The 8770-nt window shown below is 38.4% G+C and overlaps 1 pseudogene; it reads left to right on the top strand.

Annotated features, from left to right (window-relative positions):
- Positions 1–6086: 6086 nt before the first annotated feature.
- On the top strand, positions 6087–6744 carry LOC107399902 (TGF-beta receptor type-1 pseudogene; annotated as a pseudogene).
- The last annotated feature ends 2026 nt before the right edge of the window (positions 6745–8770 follow it).

Here is an 8770-nt window from a genome sequence, read left to right as displayed (position 1 = left end):
GCCTAGTGCCTATGGTAAGACACTTTGCACAGCCTTGGTGCAGGCACAAGGGGCTTGGACCTACCTCAACTGAATATACCAGGCTCTGCTGACTCCCCATGGGAGACCTTGCCTTGGAGGAGATGGGAATGAAGAGTGGGTTGGGGGGGAAAGCTGGGGTGCCGGAGGAGGGGGGACAGGGGAATCTGTGGATGGTATGTAAAATGAATAGAAAAATCGCTTAACTAAAAAATGTAAAATAAAAAAAATAAATTTAAAAAAGTTACAATGGTCATGATGTCTCTTCACAATAGAAACTTTAACTAAGTCAATGTAGGATACTTGGGAATAAAGCATCTATATAAACCCAAATCTAACTTTATTTTACCTGGAGCCGATGTATCTGCTAGGGCAGGCTTGAAACAAATTTTATATACAAACACCAGCAAACATTAGCACGCACACAGGGGCACACATACCATACATTGGATGTGTGTCACCATAACAAAGTATTTAAGAACCAATCTGTTCAATATAAAAGGAAGAATTTGAGTCACACTTTTAGAAGCTTCAGTCCATGGTCATTTGATTCCATTGTTTCTGGACCTGTGGTGTTACGGGGACAATCATAATAAAGCAAAGGTACAGTGGCCAGAGAGCAAGGAAAGAAAAATGGGGAACCATTGGAACAAACCATTGACTCTGCATTTTCATGCCTAGAGATGTCCTCTGAACAAAACTAACCCCCTTTGCTGGCTAAGCTATGAACTCATGAATGGCTCATGCTTGATGAGGTTAGAACCTTTATTACCCAGTTATCTCCGCATAGGCTCTGCCTCTGGCACTGGTGCATTAAGGAATTTCTTCATTCAACACAGAAGAATCTAAATGATGTTCCAATTCTAAACCAAAGGAGAATTTCTGACTGACTTTTACTTTGATAGCCAATGCTGTAATCAAGACTCACTCTTTTTTGACTTTTCATACCTAATTTCCATAGTGGCAGCTTGATACAAAGACTGGCACTTTCATGTTAATCATATGGCCAGTTGAAATCTGACTTCCTTTTCCTTCTTCACTGTAAAAGTGGTACTTCTTAAAGAAAATATGCACTCGGCTTGGCTTTAATGTCAATTTGCCCCGTTAGCATCATCTGAGTAGGCAGTGCCATCTGAAGAACTGTCCTGATTGCTTAGATTGATATGGGAAGGTCCATCCCAACTGTGGGTAGCACCTTCATGTAGCAGCCGATATTTTAAAACTAGGGGTGGTGTTTTGGGAGGAAGCTGATCTCACTTACTGGTCTGGCCTTCTCTCTGGCCTCCTAGTTCATTGGTTATGCTGCTGCTGCTTATTCCTTTGTTGATAGCACAGACACCGTGACTAAGCTTTCATAGGAAGAGGACAGATAATCCCTGGGATCTATTAGGTCTCCCAGCAACAGATTAGAACTACCAAGACACCTCACTTTGGGGACCATATTATCACCCTCCAGTGAGGGATATCTATTCTGGAATGACTCTAACTGCTGAGGCACCTAGCTTCAGGGACTAAGTAACATGTCCTCAAATCTCAGGTGAGATTTGGCTTTTGTTATTATTGTAAAGCCCTCTGTCTCTCCCCCCTCCCCCTCACACACATATTAAATAGATATATGATAAATATCTACATGATATCTACCTAGACATCTATATGTACACAGATATCTATATATGATATAGATAGATTTAAATATCCTCCCCTTTGTTCTATCTGTTTTTCTAAAGAGCCTGACTAAAGCACTACTTTGGAAAACATTTTTCCTATAAAATTCTACTTTTCTATCTAATCAAGTCTGCTAAATGCTTATTCTTAACCAATTAGTGTGGCTAGAGGAGTATGGTGGCTAATGGGCTAGCAGACTATTTCCTAAAACACTAATTACAGACTTCTAGCATGTGCCCCTCTGAAAGCACTTTCTCAGAGGCAGTAAGGAGTCAGCCTCACATTCCATAGGAGACACAGGAGAAAAGAAAACAACCAATGGAGAGAAAATGATAGAGTTCACCAGAATCAGCTGGGTGTATATTTTCCTTCACTTGAACTTGAGGTAGCTCAGAGTATCTCATCTGATTTGCACTTTATTTTCAACAACAATTTAATAACGACTGTACATCAAACTTAGACTAAAGTCTAAAAACTACATTTTTTTATTCCTCAATCCTTCCTTAGAGACAAAGCTGTCAGAAGACTAGATAATCTAGACTGACAAGATGAGGGTGATTATTTTAGAGAAGGAAGATTTCTGGACTGTTATTTGGAAACGAAATGGACAGTAAATATTTTGAGACCTCAAATCCAAAGGCAGACCTGTAACGTGAAGTCTACCATGACCTTGATTCAGCCACAGTATTCTAACAAGTCTAGAAGCTCTTTTAGGACCCTTTATTGTCTAAACTTCTGGTAGGCTTGAAGATAAAACCTTTAGTACTGATATTATTTGCTGTCTACATGCCCAAATATTCTTCCATGGCACTCTGTTGGAAGGTAGGCTGTCCCTCAGAGATGATACTGCCCCAGTCTGTTCCCTCTTCCTGGATTCTTTACCTGGTCAATAAAGGTTAGAACTGGGGGAATGATGCTTTGTTTTTCTTCTGTAAGATACTAAATGATATAAGGGGATTCAGCTACAAGCTACCATATGCACAGTGACTGAAACTAATAAACACAAAAATAAGGAAAGAGAATCTTGAGGCTTTAGAAAGATGGCCTCCTATGATCTCATGGTAATAAAGCTTATAAATTTGTGGCTTCTTACCTTCCTCTCAAAAGTTTATGCTGCATCTCTTTCCTCAGGTTTTTCTTTTTTTTTTTTTTTTTGGTTTTTCGAGACAGGGTTTCTCTGCGTAGCTTTGCGCCTTTCCTGGAGCTCACTTGGTAGCCCAGGCTGGCCTCGAACTCACAGAGATCCGCCTGGCTCTGCCTCCCCAGTGCTGGGATTAAAGGCTTGCGCCACCACCGCCCGGCAGGTTTTTCTTTTAATACAATCAAAGAAAATTGACTTTTCAATATTGAGCAGCAGAAAACTGTGATACAGAAAGCTGTTATAGGTCCTGTGGGACATGAAAGCATTGTCCTTAAAGAGCTTTGAATTTTGAAAAGAAGACAAAATTTAAAGAAAAATTTATTAGCCAGCGGTGAAAAGCTACTTGTAGGTAGCTGTCATGTTGGTTACCTCCTGCTGACTATCTAAAACCTGAGTGTAAGTGGCTGTGGGTAACCTTCAAAACTTACACACAAACTGCACTGTCATAGGGCAGTAACTGACAGAACTGAGATTTAGAAGTGACTCTGTGACAGAGTCGGTGATTGTGATCTTCCAAAAGCTGCAATCAAACAATGGACATTATTTTATAAAAAGGAAAATGAATATGTGGAAAACTGCTAAGAGATAGCATTAACCTTCAATTAAAAAAAGAAGACAAGACCATGACTTCTTATTTCCTGCCTATTGAGTTATAAGAGCAAAAGTATTGCCTATATTATCCGTCATATATGGTAGGGGTAGTACACAGTATTTAGTAAAGCATCTGTTCTGGGGAACTTAGTGTGAGTAAAATTGAGAGTGTGAATGCATTAGTTTTGAGATAGAATGCTGAATACTGAGCATGATCAGGAAAACTGCACCTTGGGCTTGTGGGACAGAAATCAGGAATGGAATTGCAGGTGAGCAGGCCTCTGTGGCTGTCTGTATATCTGTGACAACACACACTCTTAAGATGTGAGCTAGATATACTGTACTTGGTCTGAGGGGTATTTGTGTGTCACAGAGTCAGCTTTTCTTCTGTTGTGACCAGGGTCTGAGATTACTTAGCAGTATAATGAGGCAGAATTTTAGCTGTAAATCTAATGTCATGTCCAAGGTGAAAAAACACCAGAATCGGTTTAGAACATTTAACATTAAACTTCATATACTAAAAGAATAGAAGTAGATTGGAAAAAGTGCTAAATTAAGGAGTAAAAAGAAGGCAAAAATTACCAAAATAAAAAGAAATATAATACAGAGAGTGTAACATGAATGAAAGCACCGGAGGCTGGAGAGGCCATGGTGGAAATGGCTTTTACATAAATATGGATAACTACAATGCTAAGAGATGCTGAGCCTATGGGAAGACCAAGGCATGAGGAAAATGGATGGATCTAGAAAAAATCATTCCGAGTGAGGTAACCCAGACTCAGAAAGACAAATATGGTATGTACTCACTCATAGGAAGATGCTAGATGTGGAACAAGGATGACTGGACTGCTACTCACATCACCAGTGAGGCTACCTGGAAAACGGGACCCCAAAAAAGACACGGAGAAATGGATGAGATCTACATGAACAGCCTGGTCATGAGTGGGAGCAATGAAGGGCGACAGTCGAGGGAAAGAGAGTGTAAAAAATTTAAATATAAAAATCAGCACTCTTTCTATATTCTAATGACAATCATACTGAAAAAAATCAGAAAACTATTCCATATACAATACCTACTCAGGAACAAACCTAACCAAAAGAATGAAAGATATCTATAATGAAAATTTCAAAATCTTATGGAAGAACTTGATGAAGGTACTAGAAAATTAAAAGACCTCCCACACTCCTGGACTGCAGAAATTAATCATGGGAAAATATTCATTTTACCACAAACAAGCCATGTGTTCAATGTAATCATAATCAAAATTCAAGAGCATTTCTTCACAGACATAAAAAACAACAATAATCTCAACCATTATATGGAATGAGAAAAGGTCAAGGATAGCCAAGGCAAGACTATCACACTACCAGAGGAATCACCATACCTGACTTCAGGCTGTGCTACACAGTCATAATTAAAAAGACAGCATGGTCCTAGAATTAAAATAGACACATAGACACAGGAATAGAATAAAGAACCCAGGTATAAGTCCAAAGTTGCTAGAGTTGCCTGATCTTTGAAAAGAAGTTGAAAATATATTATTGGAGAAAAGACATCATCTTCAATAAATTGTGCTGAGAAATATGGGTTGCAATATATACAATAGTATATCTAGATATTTACTTCTCACCTTGCACAATACTCAACTACAAATGTATCAACAATTTCACCATAGGCCTTTATACCTTAAAACTGCTAGGGGAAAAGAATGCTTCAACTTATAGGCACAAGCAATAACTTCTGAATTGGACTTTCATGGCACATGAAATAAGACCATCTCTTGGCAAGAAGGAATCCTGTGATACTCAAATGCTCTGTACAGCAAAGGAAACTGTCAGTCAAAAGAAGAGTCAGTCCACAGAATTGGAAAAAAATCTTCACCAACTCTACATCCAATAGAGGAATAATGTCTAGAATATGGTAAAAACTAAAAAAAAAAAAAAAAAAAATCAAGAAAACAGCCCAATTAAAAATGTGGCATGTAATTGAATAAAAAATTCTTGAATAAGAACCACACTGTAAAAGGAGTTCAATATCCTTAAGCATCAAGACAAGGACATTAAAACTATTTTAAGATTCTTCAAGCCGTAGTCAAAATCACCATCATCAGGAATGAAAATGAAAACAAACAGTGGCATGGATGTGAAAAGGGGAGAAGCTTTAAACAGTGTTGGTGGGAGAATAAACTGGTGCAGCAACTCTGAAAATAAATCTGGAGGTTTCCCAAAAATTAAAAATAAAAGAATCATATGACCTTGTAACATGAATTGCTAGGCAGTCTCATTAATAAAAAACCCAGAGCCACATATTGGGGTGAAAGCTGAAAGATCAGAGAAACAGAACAAATTACAACCAACCTCACCTTGCCAGTTCCTCAGCCAATCCTGTTTCCATGAATCCTCAGACTAAAAGCCTCTGAGTCCTCACCCCTGAGAGTCTCAACGTTTGTGGCACTAACTCACACAAAAAGCTGCTTGCCTGTGGCCTTGCAGTCCCCAGCTCAAGCCCAAGCTTCAAGCAGCCAGTTGTGGTGGTGCTCCCTAGTAGGATTTACTGAAGGAAACAGAGGAAGAAGGATCCCAAGTTCAAGGCCAGCCTGGGAGGCTTTCTGAGGAGAAGCTGCAGCCGAGGCTGGGGCTGGACCAGGTCACAAACAATGGTGGTGGGACCATGGAGGTGGCGGCTGCTGCTGCTTTGAGTTGTCAGCTGCTTCTTTTTGTGTTGGTGGTGGTGATGGAAATGCTACTGGGGACAAAGGGTTTACCACTGCTTGTTCAGAGAACAATTGCCAAGACCATTGTGTTACAAGAAAGCATTGGCAACGGTCGGTTTGGAGAAGTTTGGCAAGGCAAGTGGTGGGGAGAAGAAGATTGCTGTGGAGATAATCTGTTCTAGGGAAGAACGTTCATGGTTCTGAGAGGCAGAGATTTATCAGACTGTGATGTTATGCTTTGAAAACATCCTAGAATTTGTAGCAGCAGACAACAAAGACAATGGCCCATGGACTCAGCTGTGGCTGGTGTAGGATCATCATGAGCATGGTTCCCTTTTTGATTACTTGAATACATACACTGTTACAGTGGAAGAGATGATCAAACTCACTGTGACCACAGCAAGGGGTCTTGCATATCTTCACACGGAGATTGTTGGTACCCAAGGAAAGCCAGCTATTTCTCACAGAGATTTGAAATCAAAGAATATCTTGGTGAAGAAGAATGGAACCTGTTGTATTGCAAACTTGGGACTGGCTGTGAGACATGATTCTGCCACAGATACAATTGATATTGCTCCAAACCACAGAGTAGGCACTAAAAGTGTTCTGCAGTGAAGCATGACCACACCTAACATGGACTTTAGAGTCTCCAAAAAAATGATGGGGCCCCGTAACAACGATTCCATCAGGACAATGATAATGCCACTAAGATGACAAACACCACCCAAAGATCAGTTTTGGACTACAAACTGCTCAGGACAATTTTGAGATGGCTAGCTGAGATGATCCAGCCTCACAGACTACTCAAGCAAGGACTTGAGGCAAGCCCTTCATTTTCCCATTATGTGGAGATCGGACAACAATGGATACAGCTACCTCTCCCAAGAGTTGACAATTAACCCTAAAATTTTCTTTTCAGGATCCTCTAAAGATGCCTTTGCCCCCAGTCAGCAGGAAGTAATTTTAAGAACATGATGTTCACATTCCCAAGAGGTCGGGTGGGTGGTTTTTTGGTCAGTCAGTGGGTTATGGATAACTGTCGATGTTTAGGATGGTTGTTTATCAAGTTGTTAACTGATTATTACTATTATTATTATTAAGAAGTTGTTAATTGATAATGGTCAGAAAAAAGCTAAACAAAGGAGATTAGATTCAGGGTTCTTGTTTGAAAAAAAAGGAAGAAGAGGATATAGATAAGAGGTACATTATTGAATCTGCTCTTTACAGAAAGAGAGAGAAATAAAAGAGTAAAGGGTAGATTATTGAATCTACTCTGAAAAGAAAAAAAGGAGAATATAGACATGGTAAGATAAAAAGATACATTATTGAATCTATTTTAAAAGCAACTAATAGTTTTAAATATTTTATATTAGGCTGGATTCTTGTATATTGTATACATATTATGTATATTGATACAAATTTGAACTTGATTTTGTTAGAAAATACTGTACATATATTTCTAATCTTGTTCAAGGTATTATACCTATACAGTTCATTTAATGTAATGGAAATTTCTAGTACTTGAAAGTTATTATTATCAACTAATTAGAATATAAAAAATGAAAGTTAGTTGTTAGTCATTACAATCGAACTTGTAGTCAAATTAGGTATGTTTCCAAGGTCAAACAGATATATTGTAGATAGACAGGACATCTTCAAACACTTCAAAGATCTATAGAATATGCCATTTAAGATGTTTTAATAACACAGTTTTTTTTTCTTTTTTTATGACAGTGAAACATGCCTGCTTCTGGCAGCACCAATCTACTTCAGAGAAGATGATGGGCATTGAAGAAACTCCTTATGGAATTTACTTTCTTTGTGGTAAATTAGCCAATGGGCAAGAAAATGCCCTTGCCTCACTGTTGACAGTATGCTATCCAAAATGGACAAGCAGGACACTGCTGATCCATGCCAAGACAAGGTAGAAAAGATCTAAAAAAAAATCCTGCTTCACAAATGAGTCTGTCACATATGCTAGGCCTGTAGGCCAAATATGAATGTCCCTACATTGCAGAGGAACCTTGGATGACTGTCCAGGTAGCCAGCTGTTTCTGTCATTCCTCAAATATTTTGGAAGTAGCTTATTTGCACTTCCTGTTTAACTAGGTAATATTATTCCCTTCTCGGGTCTCTGAGAGAGTTGAAGATTAGATAGTAATAGTTTTCATTGTTAAAAAAGTTCAGAAAGGAAACTCACTACAGATGTGTAAAGTGTATAAGTTTGAAAGACATCAAAGACAGTTTTTAGTTAGTAATACAAGTTAGGATAGAGCATGAATTAGTTACAATATTTTGGACTCAGCAAAATAGGATAGATAATGGAGTATTTTTAATGAATTTGTCAAATGCAAATGGACTAGACATTGTTGATGTATTTATTGCCTGTATATATTGTATATAGTTATTGTACTTATTGTATATAATTTTTCTTATATTAGTTATAACATTTTTTTTTAATTTTAGACAAAAAAACAAAGGGAAATGTGGTGATATATTATTTATGCCCTAATAAATAAAGCTTGCCTGGGGATAAGAGGACAAAGCCAGCCACCATATTAAACATAGAAGTCAGACAGTGGTAGCACACGCCTTTAATCCTAGCATTCAGGAGGCAGAGATTCATCCGGATCATTGTGAG

The sequence above is a fragment of the Peromyscus maniculatus genome, chromosome 4 (genome assembly GCF_049852395.1).
Source record: "Peromyscus maniculatus bairdii isolate BWxNUB_F1_BW_parent chromosome 4, HU_Pman_BW_mat_3.1, whole genome shotgun sequence".
In the NCBI taxonomy this organism is placed as follows: Eukaryota; Metazoa; Chordata; class Mammalia; order Rodentia; family Cricetidae; genus Peromyscus; species Peromyscus maniculatus.
Note: the sequence above shows the minus strand (reverse complement) of the source record. Positions and strands in the feature narration are given on the sequence as shown.